The following is a 15,305-nucleotide window of genomic DNA, read 5'->3' on the forward strand; positions in this document are numbered from 1 at the left end:
TATGCGTTTGCTCCAAAATAATTTTAAGGCTTATTTTAGTCCATCCGGAAAATGTCAATATTTCAAACCTTGAAAAAAATTGTGCATATTTTGTGACCTAGGACCAGTCTCGTATTAATTCATGGCAAATTAAATCCAGCATCAACAAGGTCCATGTAGATTTGATACTGCCTCATTTAAGGACACTTATAAACAATCATTCTAACCCAAAAGGGAGATGGATTTACATCAAAAGCTAACGAGCAATTATCACGTATTGAATGCCAGTGAGAATAAAAGACGGGTGTCGTGTTGGCCATGTGAGAGTGACAGATCTCTAAAGGGATGAGGTCACAACAGCAGATACAATGTCGATGAACAGATGTGACGGAGAGAATCCTGTGTAAGCTTCTTTCTAAACCAAAACCCTTACGCGCCTTCTGCCAAGACAAAAAGCACATTCAGTCACTTTTGTGTCTTACATTGTTTGCTACTTTCATTCATAGTTGTAGTACAGTGGTGTGAAATTGCAAGTCGGGTTCAAACTCACACGATATGCTCAACACTGCGTTTAACCGCTATGCCACATTAGCCTTCTAAAAGCTAATTACCGGTGCTTGCTTAAGCAAACATTATGCAGTTCAAATCCTAATTCTGTGTATTAAAATTGTCACAACATCCTATGCTATAAAATAACAATAATAAATAATAACAACAACAAATACTAAAAATAAAAATTCGATATAAACTGTATCACAATATAAGCGTTTCATATCGGTCAATATCGATAATTATTGATATTTTTATGACCTATTTAAAATGACCAGGAGAAAAATATATTACATTTAAACATTTTTATTTTAAACAAACTTAGTGATTATAATCCCCTCAGTTATAAAGGCAGAAATGTCAACACAACCATGGAAAACACTCAAATAAATAAAATGTAAACAAGTCTAAAATCACAATGAACACTTAATTATCTCTTAACATTAAGGAGCAGTGCCTCCGTTATTTCTTTGTACCGTTTAGATGTTTTGTAATAAGTACCTCTCAATGTCGTTTCAAAGAATAGCACAACGGCGAGCGCGTCGAGAATAAACACGTCCCCAAACAGACGAGGCTCGCGCTGCGGAGTCAGACGAAAGTATAAAACAAGGCTTAAGGTGGTGAAACAAGTTTGGTCTGACTACGGTCAGACTTATAAAATACCCAAAACTGGCGAGCTGACTTGATTTCCTGTTTATCAACAATCTCCTCGCTCGCTGCGGCACTCATTTTCCACTTATCACTCCACACCGGTTCTGTTACTGAAGAATCCAACACGAGACAACGATATGGCGCAACCAAGAGTGAAACTGTTACATGATTGGCTGTTAGCGTGTCACTCCCTACTTTGCTAGATTACCAGAGAATGCCTTTGTTCATGCAACCAAACTTGCTTCGCAACCTCTGGTTTCTTCCGACGAAAAAACTTTATCAAACACATTTTTTTTTATTGATACCGATTAAGTGTCTATCGCGATACATATCGTTATCGTTTTATCAGCTAGCCCTACATTACTCTTAATATTTGTATCTTAATAATAAATTAATAATAAATAAAATGACAAAATTAGATATACTATTAATATTTTTAATATTTCACTGTAAAATAAATTACACAATTTTATTTTACACTGCAATTACATTTAAAATTAAAACTAATACATAAAATATATTAAAACTTATAAATCTAATCAGAATAATAATTTTTAAAAAGTATCAGCCGGTTAATATTACACGTATGGGAAGATGGATGGCGCATGCTGCGTTCCCAAATGCACGTTAAATAGACCCAAACTCAGAACAGATGCAGAGTGCAACAACATTTACTGTGAACTGAGCAGCTCTCAGATGCTGCAAACATTGGTGGATAATGAGCTGCTAACATGTAAATGACCCTGTCGCTCTTCACTCTGAAACATGCTGAACGATTAATCGTTAGAAGGCCATCATGATTCAAACAGTATTGGGATCATGGGCGTCGGAACCATTGTATATGGGTGCGCTTTTTAAAACCAATGATATTGGACCCACTCACTTATACAGTCTCTAATTCAGCGCATGTCTGTTCACCTACCCCAAACCGATTAACACTAATTATTAAAACACGTTAGACGCTTTATTTCCACTTTTCTAATATTTTCTTCATTTTATTGAAAATAAAAGCCTTTCCGATCTGATATGTGATGGGAAAAGGGAGTAGAGCGAGTTCAGCAAAAGGAGTATTTAAACCGCAGGTCGATTTGAGTCTTAACTTTCTGCCTTGTGCCTTACCCCATACACTATTGGCGCTATAAGGTGTCTTTTGTAATATTGTCTGACCCAACCAGACGTTTAGCAAACATGGCGAGCTATTTGCACTTAATGTAAATGGAATCTACTCTAGTAAACGTTTTCTGGGGGAGGATCCACCTACGTTTTTTTTCTCCCGACACCCATGACTTTGATAAATGTTTACAGTTCAGATAAAAACCCTTATGTCTGATGGAGCGACCAAAATAGAGTACATCACCTTTTGAAAGTAACTTGATGCTTTAAATAATGTTTGTATTAATTACATCAGTAAGTGGCGACAAGTGACTTTTCATTTGACATTGAACCATTCATTCATCAATCGCCGATTCATCCAGTAATGAAACAAGTGAAGTCTTTATGAGCGAGTCATTGAATCAATAAATAAAACTGATTTAAAAAATAAATTATAAATTATATATATATGTATATATGTATATGTATATATGTATATATATATATATATATATATATATATATATATATATATATATATATATATATATATATATATATATATATATATATATATATATATATATATATATATATATATATATATATATATATAATTTAACATTTTGTCAGAACTTTTATTAAATGACGTTTTGTTTAGATGTCTATTCAGAATTGTGGGCAAATCGTGATCTCTCTTTTTTTTTATCTCAATTTATCCAGAATCATGCAGATCTAGAACACTAATTAAATTGCAGTTTTTGCTATTTGATAACCGCACTTAAAAAAAAAAATTCTCGCAATTACGCTTTTATTCCAATTTATCATGCAGCCCTACAGACAGGTTTGTTTCACTATATTAGTGAGGACACATCAGACTTCCATCGTTTTTATATCAGGTTAACAATATTTTCAGTCCTAACGCATCTCCTGAAGTTAACCGTCACAGAAACCTGTACATTAAAAAATTTGGCTGATTTCTAAGCATTTTTAACTAGTGAAGACGCATTAAAACGTCCTCACAAACTGATTATCAAGGTATTTCTCTATATTGGGGAGGACATTTGGCCCTCAAGTATAGCAAAACCTGCACACACACACACACGCAAACAGTGTCTCCTGGCCACCAAAGGGGACAGGAACCCTAACCTTTGACCTCAATCACTCACATTCCAGGTAAACCTATCCAGCCCAACCATCTGCACTCACTTTTACTGCCCCATCACAGGATTCAACCAGTCCTTTAAGTGTGTGTGTGTGTGTGTGTGTGTGTGTGTGTGTGTGTGTGTGTGTGTGTGTGTGTGTGTGTGTGTGTGTGTGTGTGTGTGTGTTTTCCGTGTCTTTAGGCTGTGTATATTGCTGGGGGGAGGAAGAGACATCCTCCAATTTCACATTCTGTCAGAAAGCCCTCTGCAGCAGAGCACCAGAGCCTGGCCAACCAGCGGCAATCCCCCCACCCAGAGAGCACGTGCCTTCCCAAACACCGCCTGAGACAATACAGCAGCTGCCCGAGTGACAAAGCACAACTCTGAGAGGCTGGGACGACCCTCACCAGCATTTGGTGACTGTTTCTGTGTGTGTGTGTGTGTGTGTGTGTGTGTGTGTGTGTGTGTGTGTGTGTGTGTGTGTGTGTGCTCCTGCATTCAAACATAGATGGGGTTGGGGAGGGGAGAAGAGGAGAGTGAGGAGAACAAGGGGGATGGGAGGAATGGATGAGAAGGCGGCGGTGGTAGAGAGCGCCTTCAGACTGCTCAGCCCATTAATCATCTGAACGTTTGAGAAGCTCGAGCCAACAGGGACCTGGCTGGAGAGAACAGGGACAAGTAATCTGCTCTGCCTGCAGGTGTGTGTGCGCGAGTGTCTGCATCAGGGAGGAGTATAAAGAGTAACGCAGTTGAGAGGGAAGTACAGGATACACAAAAACAGGACAATGAAAGGCTTTCATGTGACCCATTGAGTGAAATGAAGAGGGAGCACACACACACACACACACACACACACACACTCAAAAAGAGCTCTCCTCTCTCCCCATCTGCTCCTAACGTAAGCCTCCTGTGGCACACGGGACATCTGTCGTTTGCGGCGGTGTGCCCCGCGCTGACACAGTAGCCATACGATGGCACAAAAGAGCGCCAACAGACACCTTGACCCTTCTCTGCCTCCTGTCATACAGCCGCTGCGCAACTTGTACACACTCACAGCAGCAGACATGTCCTCCGGAGGACAGATCTTCTTCAAAAGGGCACAAGCAGAAGTCAACTACTGATGACACGGATACAAACAAACACTCATGCACACAGCCATAAAAAAGTCTAACTGAAAATGTTTGCTGCCTGGTGTAGATTTAAGAATAATATCAATCATAATGCTCAACATAAAGTCCCGTCTTACTGTTAAAGGGCCAATTTCATTTTTTGTTTACACAAAAGCACTTAGAGCTTGAGCAGCTTAAAAAAGGAGATTTATAAGGAGATTTTATCTTAAACAATTTCTGATGGCACTATTGTAATATTTTACTTTTTTATTTGAAATACACTACAAGTCAAACGTTTGAGGTTACATGGGGTACTACAATTTAAAATAAGGGTTTCGTATTTTATTTTATTTTAAAATGTAATTCATTCCCAAACTTTATAATGGGAGTGAATGGTACCACAGATTTTGAAGCCCCCCCCCCCCCCCCCCCAAAAAAACACATCCATCCATTATAAAAGTAATCCACATGACTCCAGGGTTTTAAATAAAGGCCTTCTGGAGCGAATCGATGCTTTTTTGTAAGAAAAATAACCATATTTATAGCTTTATAAACCATAATCACTGGCTTCCGGTAACAGCTAGGGCTGGGTAAAAAAATATTGATTTCTCAATTTTAATCGATTCTCACTTTTACAAAACAATATCGATTCTTAAATCCCAAGAATCGATTAGTCATCCTGTTTTCAGTTATGAATGAAATAAACATTGTAGCACACCTCCCATCCAATAAATCGCAATAATCTTTGTGCTTTATTACTATTGATATGAAACAAAGTCTAAGATTTCAAATTACGTCTTTTTTTTTTACGAAATTCAAAAACATATACCGTTTTGGCGCTGTGGCGCAAGATCGCTCTGCCTCAGCCCAGCTCAAGAGAAGCGGCAGCACTGAGCGCACATGAGCGGATCTTCTCTTCCGCCTTAATACCAGTAACAGCGCAAAATAAACATGAATGAGCTTCTGAAAGTGTGTTAAAAGATACAGGACAACTTACCGAAATCCATATCATGGTCACAGAATAACTCAGTGTTTCAACCGCAGAAAGACGTCAGTAAAACGGCTTGTAAACAATGTCACGTAACGTCACATTTTCCTCAAAAAAAACATATCCAGTGTCCATAAACTCGTTGATCAGCTAGAAAAATTTACTCTAGAGAGGAGCATTTAGCTAATTATATGCACCACATTACATAGGATATTCATTGTCAATATTTAATGCATGCATGTATGACTGAATAAATCTGGCAAGTTTTTATGCAGCCACCATTTAAATGTTTATATCAAAAACCTAATTGGAGTAGAATTATGATTATGTCATTGTAAAGTTAATTATAACTATTATATATATATATAAAAAAACTATTTAGTGTCATTTAAGTGTTCGTATACAAATCTGTTAATTTGTACCTTCAATATTAGTAGGCTAATGTAGTATCAACTGACTCCCATAGTTTACAACATTAGTTCAGAAATGTGTTTTCCTTGAGAAAATTTTCCATGTATTATACCTGATACATATCCAAAATAATCGATATTGAATTTAATCGAAAATCGAATCGAATTGTGAAATTGGTGTCAATACCCAGCCCTAGTAACAGCCATACACAAGTCTATTTCTGGCGGAAGAGTGACCGCTGACCCAACGCATGACGTACTGACAAACGCGGAAGTGCAGAGGACAGAGCGAAACAAAACACTGGTTTTAATTAGAAGTCTAAAACGAGAAACTTTAGTTGAGTTGTTGTCCAGCTCTATTTGTTTGAACTGCGAGAGGCATCTACTCTCACCTAAGTTTGCACTGCTCCTACATACTACGTCAGAAGCCAGTGATTATAGTTAAAACGTTTTTAAAATATCTTACTGACCCCAAACTTTGAAAGGTGTATGTTTTATGACAAACATCCAGAGCATGAGATCCCATAACATCTACATTCACACAACAGATGCGATCGTTTAGACTAGGCTTGCTGCGATAGCTGGTGCTGCCGGTGTTACAGATGTTCAGCCCCAACACCGGTTACATCTCTTTCCCACTGCGGCACAACCCCCACCAATGTTTAGATTTTTTTATAGTAGTAAAAATAGTTTAGTTCGTGAACAGACAATTAAAAACTGAACGTGTCTGCTTAATGCAGTGTGAGCCGAACGAGAGTCGCAGCACGAGTGTTTACTGGCGTGGAGCAGAACGAGCATTTTTTAGGTTTATTCATTAGAAGCCCAACTTCCAAAAGAAATTAATGGAAAACATTTTCTTTGCTCTGCACTGTTATGAATACCTGTGCACATTTTACTTTCACTTTGCGAATTAATGATTTAAAAAGGAGGTGCAAAAGAGGGAAAACTCCAACGGTGATACCGGTATCATTGGTGCTGGCACAAGTCGATTAACCGCTGGGAAAGTTTCCTCACCATCACATCCCTAGTTTATCTGTGCATTATACTGGGCATTAACCTAGAGATCATCAGCCTAAGATAATAACAGAACGAGCGTCCCTGTGAAGCATGATTACTATTTTGTACTGGGAGCTACACTGTTTTTATTTGCCATACAGTTTAAAAGTGCACTTTTGTTAACAGAGGATACATTAACCAAACAGACTAAAGCCTCCAAAACAAGAGGGGGATCAAAGGATTTGAAAAGATGGAAAGAGTTTTACTCAATAGCCGCAGTAAAGTCCTGAAACTGAAGAGTTACTGTGTATGAAACAAACGTACCACTGATCCACAATATACAAATAGACACTGACAAATAGATTCATTTTATACGGTCCTAAATTAAAATTCTGCACAAACTGTGATGTTTTCAATGTTGATCTTTAGGAGTTGCTCCTCAATAGGGTTGGGTATCATTTGGGTTTTTTTCGATTCCGGTGCCAAACCGATACTTTTTAAACGATACCGGTGCCTAAACGGTTCCTGAACCGATACTTAAAAAAAAAAAAAAAAAGGCCACAAAACGAGGTGGATGACATTAAATGGCTTTTTATTTATTTATTTTTTATTTAAATTGAACTATTTATTAAAAGTTTAATGTATACTTAAATGTATGAATTTAAATAAATACAAAACACAATTTACTTATTTAAAAATTATTATTGACTTTTTTACAAATTCACAGTAAAACCTAAGCCACCCAACTACAACAAGCCTAATTTAACTCTAAATAACAGTTACAGTAATAACAGCAGTCGTCTGTAATCTTGGTATGCTACTAACCAGCTTTGAGCTTCAGCTTTATTTTGAAATATGATCATATTCTCTGGCTAAATATTTTAGAACGCATCGCCTTAATGTTTCCATGGCGACGCGTCATGTTTCTCACATGACACACAGCAGCCGCAATAGCGCTGACAGCTCAGCTGTATCGGGTTTATTTCGTGTTTTCTTTTTATTCAAAATATTCACAAACTTCTTAACTGTGTCACAAACTATCTGATGTTCAAATGTGTGAGTGAATGTGTGTTAGTTGATCTATAAAGCGCAATGGGCGGCGCCATGTTAGTTTGCGCCTCAGAATCGGATCTGTCGGATTTACAACACTTGAGAGCATTCTCGTCTCACGAAATACATGAAAGTAAGTGACCAGTGAACTGAAAGAAGAATAGAGTAAACGATATAGCTACTATATAATGTGCATGTATCTGATGTGAATAAAACACGTAACGTTAGTCAAATTATAACTGTCTGAAAGGATTGTCATTGCCGCTTCCATAGATATCAGTGTGTGTTTTTTGCTAGTAGCCTACTTATGAGCATTTAAATGTCTGAAACCTGGAATAAACATGATGTGGTTTAAAACACTGAATAGTTGTCATGAGTTGTGATGTGACCAGCGCTGAGCGTCTGTCTCTGGCTCAGCCAAAGCGCGAAAGCACGTTTGAATTTTGGCACCGAAATGAGGAACCGAAATCTGCGTTCTGATTCGGTCCAGTACATACCGGTTATATAAGTACCCGGTACCCAACCCTACTCCTCACATGCTGTAGCTTTTGAATTCATTATTAAAGCGTTGTTTTCCTCTTATGCAAGTATTTTGGCTCTAAAAACAGTGAGATTTTAGTTTACACACAACCATTTAACACCCTCTCTCTCTGATCCTTAAAAGGAACACGCCGACTTTTGGGGACTTTAGCTTATTCACCGTATCCCCCAGAGTTAGATAAGTCCATACATACCATTCTCATCTCCGTGCCTTAACTCTGTCTGACGCTCCCACCGCTAGCCTAGCTTAGCACAAAGACTGGCGTTAAATGGCTCCATTTAGCCTACTAGTAATATCATTGAGCCGCTGCACCCATGGTACGGCAGCAAAGTTCCTTCATTATAATGCAGGAATGAGAGAATAGTTCCTAGCCATATGCCTACGCAACTTTTCATTTTCTGTCGGCCTTATGGTGCGTTCACACCGGACGCGATTCACGCGAGTGATTTACATGTTAAGTCAATGCAGAGACGCGAAATGGCATTCTGCGGCGCGATTCGCGCGATTGAGGTGGCGCGAAGGACGCGAATTGAAAATTTGAGCGTTTTGAACGCGCGAAACGCTCAAGTTGAAAAATCTGAACTTTGGCGGATATTTCGCGCCGCGTTAACCAATCAGGAGCTTGCTCTAGTAGTGACAATGAGGAGAAAATCTGTATATTAATATCTGGTTCAGACAATATGATTATCACTGTGATAACATTAAATGACATGAAACACAACCCAGTCTCTTTTTGTTAAATGCAAGTTTATGTATGATCAATAATACAAAAGTATAAGTAATGTATAACAAGCTATACATGAAATAAAGCAAACAATGCAGTCAAACATTCAAAGTCAGTGCTAGTAGGCTAACGTTACAACTGCAACGTACAGTTATAGCCTAAAAATATTAAGTAATGAAACTTATCTTTGCCCTCAGCCTAAACGATTTGCCAGGAAACAAATTATAGATCCATGAGACCAAAGATCGGCCGTTACAAGACGAATTATAGCTCGAGACACACCACAGAGACATCAGAGCCAGCGGCAGACGGCAGAAGGACTGGCCGAGGAAAGGTTGCCCTCGCCGGCTTTGACGAGCGCTGAGCGCCGCTGTCCGCTGGAGCTCACAACTCCGACAACGGCAGATAAAATGTTCAAATAGGCACTGTTTATGTAAATAAACCACAGATTTGAGCTTTAAACAACTACATTATCGACTGAAAAAGTCTTAAAACTACGTTTTGTCACACATTAACAGTAGATATTAACAAAAAAAAGACATGTAAACACAGCCCATGTCAGCCATTTCTCAACGAGACGAGCTGCTGGCGGAAGCCCCGCCCATGACGCGAATTCGCATGTTGTGCAGTGAATGTCACACGCGATTCGCACGAATTTCACGCGCACTCAAAATGTACACGTGTACACCTTCGCGCGATTAGCGCGAATTATTCGCGCGAATCGCGTCCGGTGTGAACGCCACATTAGTACACGATGTAACTACACATCACAACATGTAAATAGGAAAAATGTTTTGTCACTTATTGAGCAGTAGTCTAGCTGGAGCCGTTTACCTCCAGTGTTTGTGCTAAGCTAGGCTAGTGGTGGGAGCGTCAGACAGAGTTATGGCACGCACGGAGATGAGAATGGTTTGTATGGACTTATCTAACTCTGGGGGATACGGTGAATAAGCTAAAGTCCCAAAAGGTCAGCATGTTCCTTTAAGATATAAGCTGAGCAGATTTGGAGAACATGCTCATCGCTGACACACACCAACCTGCAAATTCACTGTCATTTAAAATAGGTTTTTTTAACTTCTAAAAGAGCTTGTTTATAAAACGATTGTAAGAAGACCCATAAAAAAAAAATCCTCGCTGAAATGTGCAACACAAATGATTAAGATCAGTCTAAAAAGATCAGGGGCACGGTTAAAAATAAACTTTCTGCTTTGTTTGTAGAGTTGGGATTGCTCCGAAAGATGTGCAGCGGGGCAGGAGCGAGACACAGCCAGAAACACAGAAAAGTTCCTCAAAATACAGTGGGGATGTTAAAACTTCCCACAGTTTGGTACCAGGTCAACAGTTATAAGTCAAACAGGAGTAACAATAAATAAATAAGCATACAATAATAAAAGAAAAATATATATAAAAATTATTTATTATTTAAAAATACACAAAATGTTTTACATTTACATGTAAAAATCAAACTTTTTCTGGTAAAATCACTTTTTAGTATGTTTACTAAATAAAAATGTCTAAATGTGTTTGTTAGAAAGGGGAATATTGCAGAACATACATAAAGTTGGATCTTCGCCTTTCAGCAGAAATGACTTGAATGTTGATTTCGTAACAGTCAAACAAATTAGGGGTTACATCTTGATGTGAGGACAGCCAAATAAATGCATGCACAATAAAATATTATAGTAATGTAAAATATAATACAGTTGTATTTTGCATTATTGCTTGTGCATTTTTTCACTTTACATCACTGCCATTGTTTTAATATATTTATATACTTAATATATTGTTGTGGCATGGTGACACACAAAAATCCCCACGTTTTTAAGAACTGCCTCTCAAAGGAAATATTTTTGCTGTGAAATTTATTTTACAGAGACATGATGATGATGATCATCTAACTGACACAAATCCCTCCGCCACATTTCATAAAGCTGTTAGCCTATTTGTCAGACATTAAGCTTTTATTACCCGGAAGGAATTATGACGGGACTGAATGGAAGAAGCTGTCAGGTTATTGACTCACATTTTTGTCTCTCGTGTGAAGAGTCTCTTATCTGAGCGCACGCATCTTCCCCAAAAGCACTCAGCAGAAGAGCTGCTTTCACGCGGTCCAGAGAGAAGTCACCGGCTCAGACGCAGGCAAAGCGGATCACACGGTACGAGGGCCACTACTGTAGAGAGACAGAGAGAGACAGGGATAAGTGACTTGTTTGAAGTTTCCACTCATTTAGCAGCAGCACACACACACACACACACACTCATAGGGTTTTTCCTGCATTGAACATTTTTTGGCGGCCGCCAAAACAAATTTTTGTACTGCCAAAGCCTAATTTGATGAGTTATTGTGATTTATGAGTGATGTAGAATAGATGCTACGCTTGTGACTGAGTGACAGAGAGAACGATCAGAGAGCTCCTCTCTGGGTTTTCAAAATAATCACTGTGTAAGCTCTCTCATATTTCACATATTAATCCAAATCAAAAGGTCGGCAGACCGAAACCATGTTGCACGTGGCACATTCGGACAATTTTTTCCTAGAATTACCGCTGGGTGTGAATTGCGCTCAGAAAACGTTTACTCTTCTCTGACCAGCTGACATAAACCATACTTTCAATAAACGGGAAACAAATTATATACAGTTATGAAGTGTTGACATTCTTTCGCGATGTTCTAACAGACGGGATTCGCGCACAACACGTCTGCTAATGTCCGATTCGTGACCTAATGACTCCTTTGAGCCGAATCATTTTAACGACTGGTTAGAACAACTGAACTGTCCAACACTGAACTAATGAATCAGTGTATCATTTACTCAGAACTCCTCAGAAATGAAAATACCCAATTTAGCAAGAGTGGATAGTAGGGGTGTGCCGGTTTCAGAATTGGTGATGACGGTTATGATGCGAGTCAAATGTGACGGTTCGTAAGATAACCGTGATGTGATCGTCTGTTATAGGACAACTTAGTTTGAATAAGCGAGCAGACACTGATTAGCTACTTGCTATAAGTTTATTTATATACACACAGTAAACAAATCCTTAACAAAAAAAAAATACCTTTGCAATGAACATGCTTTGTTTTAAATAAATCACACAGTAAACTAATCCTTTAAAACAAGTAGGCTACTTAAATTCTATAAGAGCTGCATAAAAATGAATGAGTAGCCTAGGCCTAAATTACAAATGATCAAATCTACATACCTTTATCAAAGAAAAAGAAAAAAGTCGAACAACGACTGTTGTGAGAATACCTTAATTAAACTAACTAAATACAGGAAACAAAAAAAGTGCAATGACATTTTAAATTCCTAATCTTTTTCGACTTCCAAGTTCTGTGACAGGAACACCAACATGTTCACTTTACTCGGTTTTAGTGTCGATCTGGCAGGGGTAGCCATGTTACCCGCAGTGCTAAAAACTCGCTCTGATGCTGTGCTTGTAGCACAAATACACATGTATTTACGTGCCAATTTTGCTAAGAGCGGATAGCGTGTTTCATTGTCTCTCCACCATGCTAGTGGATTAGCTGTAGAGTCAATTGGTTGTTCTTGGAGATAGCGGGTTAACTCCGTGTCAGCGCGCGCTCTGATCGGTAAAGGGGCAGAGATTTCAGACCTCGGTTTATTAAGGAGATCTCCAAGATTTCTCTTCTTGGTAAGGGGGTGGTGCACAGACCTCTCCCGAATCATCTCCAGCAGTAGCAGCCTCCGAAGCACCACTAACTCCGCCTCCGTTTCCCTCGTCAGCTGAGGGATCTAAAAACTGTTTTTTTTATTTATTTTTTTATGTTTGTAAAAAATATTTTAATAATGAGGTTTTGGCGTTTATAGAGTTCTAATGACGGTGTTTAACTATAACCCTCGGTCTCACGGTTATATACTAACCGTCACACCCCTAGTGGATAGTAAGAATTATTTTTTAATAACAGTATTTCAGCTTATTTCTGTTGACAATGTGTAGTAAAATAAATAGCCTACAATCATTCAGACTGGAGTGAGGTGAAACCAGAACAAAAGTTGTTATTAGCTAGCTGATCATTTTAATTAAATTGCATATGGCAGAAAATTAGGCTATTTGTTCATTTTTAATGCTACTTTTTAATATTGATATGATTATATACCAAAACAATTATCTGTAAATGGTGTAAAAAATAAGGAACAAAAGAAACAAACATCGATGTAAGAGATCATACATAATATGAGATTTCAAAATAAGATGATCAAAATTACTAGCGTTTTTAAAATGTATTGTCAGCATTGCGCTCGCAGATCACGTGGGTAGGGTGTGTCTGTGTGTGTGTCAACCACCACCGAAGACCATTTTTGACCCAGGAAAAACCCTGACTCAGTAAGCACACTTCACCGCAAACTGATACACACGGTCAAACTGGCTGCACCTTCTCTGATGCCTTTTATGAATCAAATTAAAAAGGCACCTTTTGCTCTGATAGTAAATTCGAAGATGTGTCTTACACATCACAAAGGGGTGTGCAAAACTACATTTTTAAAAGTTGACTAGTTGGTGGGTCACTTGAAAGACTAATCAACTAAATGATCTTTAAAGGGTTAGTTCACCCAAAAATGAAAATTCTGTCATTAATTACTTACCCTCATGTCATGTTCATCTTCTGAACACAAATGAAGATATTTTAGTTGAAATCCGATGGCTCAGAAAGGCCTCCATTGGCAGCAATGACATTTCCTCTCTCAAGACCCATAAAAGGCATTAAAGACGTCGTTAAAAAGTCCATCTCACTACAGTGGTTCTACAATCATTTTATGAAGCGACGAGAATTTAAAAAAAAAAAAATCTAAATAACGACTTTATTCAACAAGTTCTTGTCTTCCGTCTGGGCCTCTGACGTGAACTCACGAAGCACCAGGACGCATGCACGAGAATATGACGTTCAGACCAAGGGGGGTAATCCAGCACCCCGAAAGCGTACCTTCCATAGGGGCAGCCATTGCTAACCAAGCCATCACCTGCTGTTAGCATCCCATTGACTCCCATTCATTTTGGCGTCACTTTGACAGCGAATAACTTTACATCTGAGGCGTTTAAAGACTCCCATTTGACCATTGCTTATTTCTAAAGAAACACGACAATGTATAAAAGGCTCCATTACCTTGTATCTTACACAAAAACTAATTCTCGTCGCTTCATAAAATTATTGTAGAGCCACTGTAGTGAGATGGACTTTTTAACGACGTCTTTAGTACCCTTTATGGGTCTTGAAAGAGGAAATGTCATTGCCGCCAATGGAGGCCTGAAGATGAACAAAGGTCCTACTTACAGGTGTCAAACGACATGAGGGTTGCCTTTGAGCTGAAACAGTGAAATAACACCACCCTGCAGAGCTTGCCAGCTGGTTAATAAACTCAACCAAACGCACCATATATCAATATTAATATGAAGATTATTATGAACCTATTACGACATAAATCAACACAAAAGGACGTGAATGCGCACGTGAACTTCAGCGTGCTAGATTTTACAGGCGAAGGGTTTGAAACGGAACATTTTGAATGCGCTCTTCCCTTAACAACGCTGATACACGGACAACGAAAGCACACAGAAACAACATTTTATTAAAATCCTGTTCTCATTATAATGCTTTGACAGATGGACTCTGCACATCACGCACTTAATTTTATTATTCATGATCGAAGCGTTTACAGACATCACTGCGCGTTTTCGAACTCATAGCGAAAAACCAACTTTAAATAAACTAGGTCTACTGTTAAAAAATACGAGAACAGTATAGCACTGCTGCATTACTAATATCAATGATTCTGAGAAAGAAATAGCCTATCTAAAAAGAATATGACCGTCTCCATCATGTCGAGCATGAAATATGCGTTTGAGCTGAAACTGAAGAGAATGAACAACAGCCGGTATAACGGCAGCGCTTTGCTAGCTTATTAAGCTCAACCAAATGCTTCTTATATTAGATTAATCAGATATAGACAACATAAAAAGTATCTTACAACGTGCATCTGCAGAAAAGGACGCGGATGCTCACATGAACTTCACGCGCTAGTCTGAGTGTTCTCGCTAGTTTCTCTGTGGATC

At 38.5% G+C, this 15,305-nt stretch overlaps 1 protein-coding gene across 2 annotated transcripts in view; it reads right to left on the reverse strand.

The window, feature by feature from the left end:
• brd4 (bromodomain containing 4) overlaps window positions 1-15,305 on the reverse strand; it is an 89,296-nt gene that overhangs the window by 57,920 nt on the left and 16,071 nt on the right. For both annotated transcript variants that reach the window (XM_079834931.1, XM_079834930.1), the window contains exon 2: window positions 11,258-11,405. The gene's annotated coding sequence lies outside the window, so the exon portion shown is untranslated. The remainder of the gene's footprint in view (window positions 1-11,257; window positions 11,406-15,305) is intronic.

This window comes from Gobio gobio, assembly GCF_949357685.1.
Source record: "Gobio gobio genome assembly, chromosome: 1".
Lineage (NCBI taxonomy): Eukaryota > Metazoa > Chordata > Actinopteri > Cypriniformes > Gobionidae > Gobio > Gobio gobio.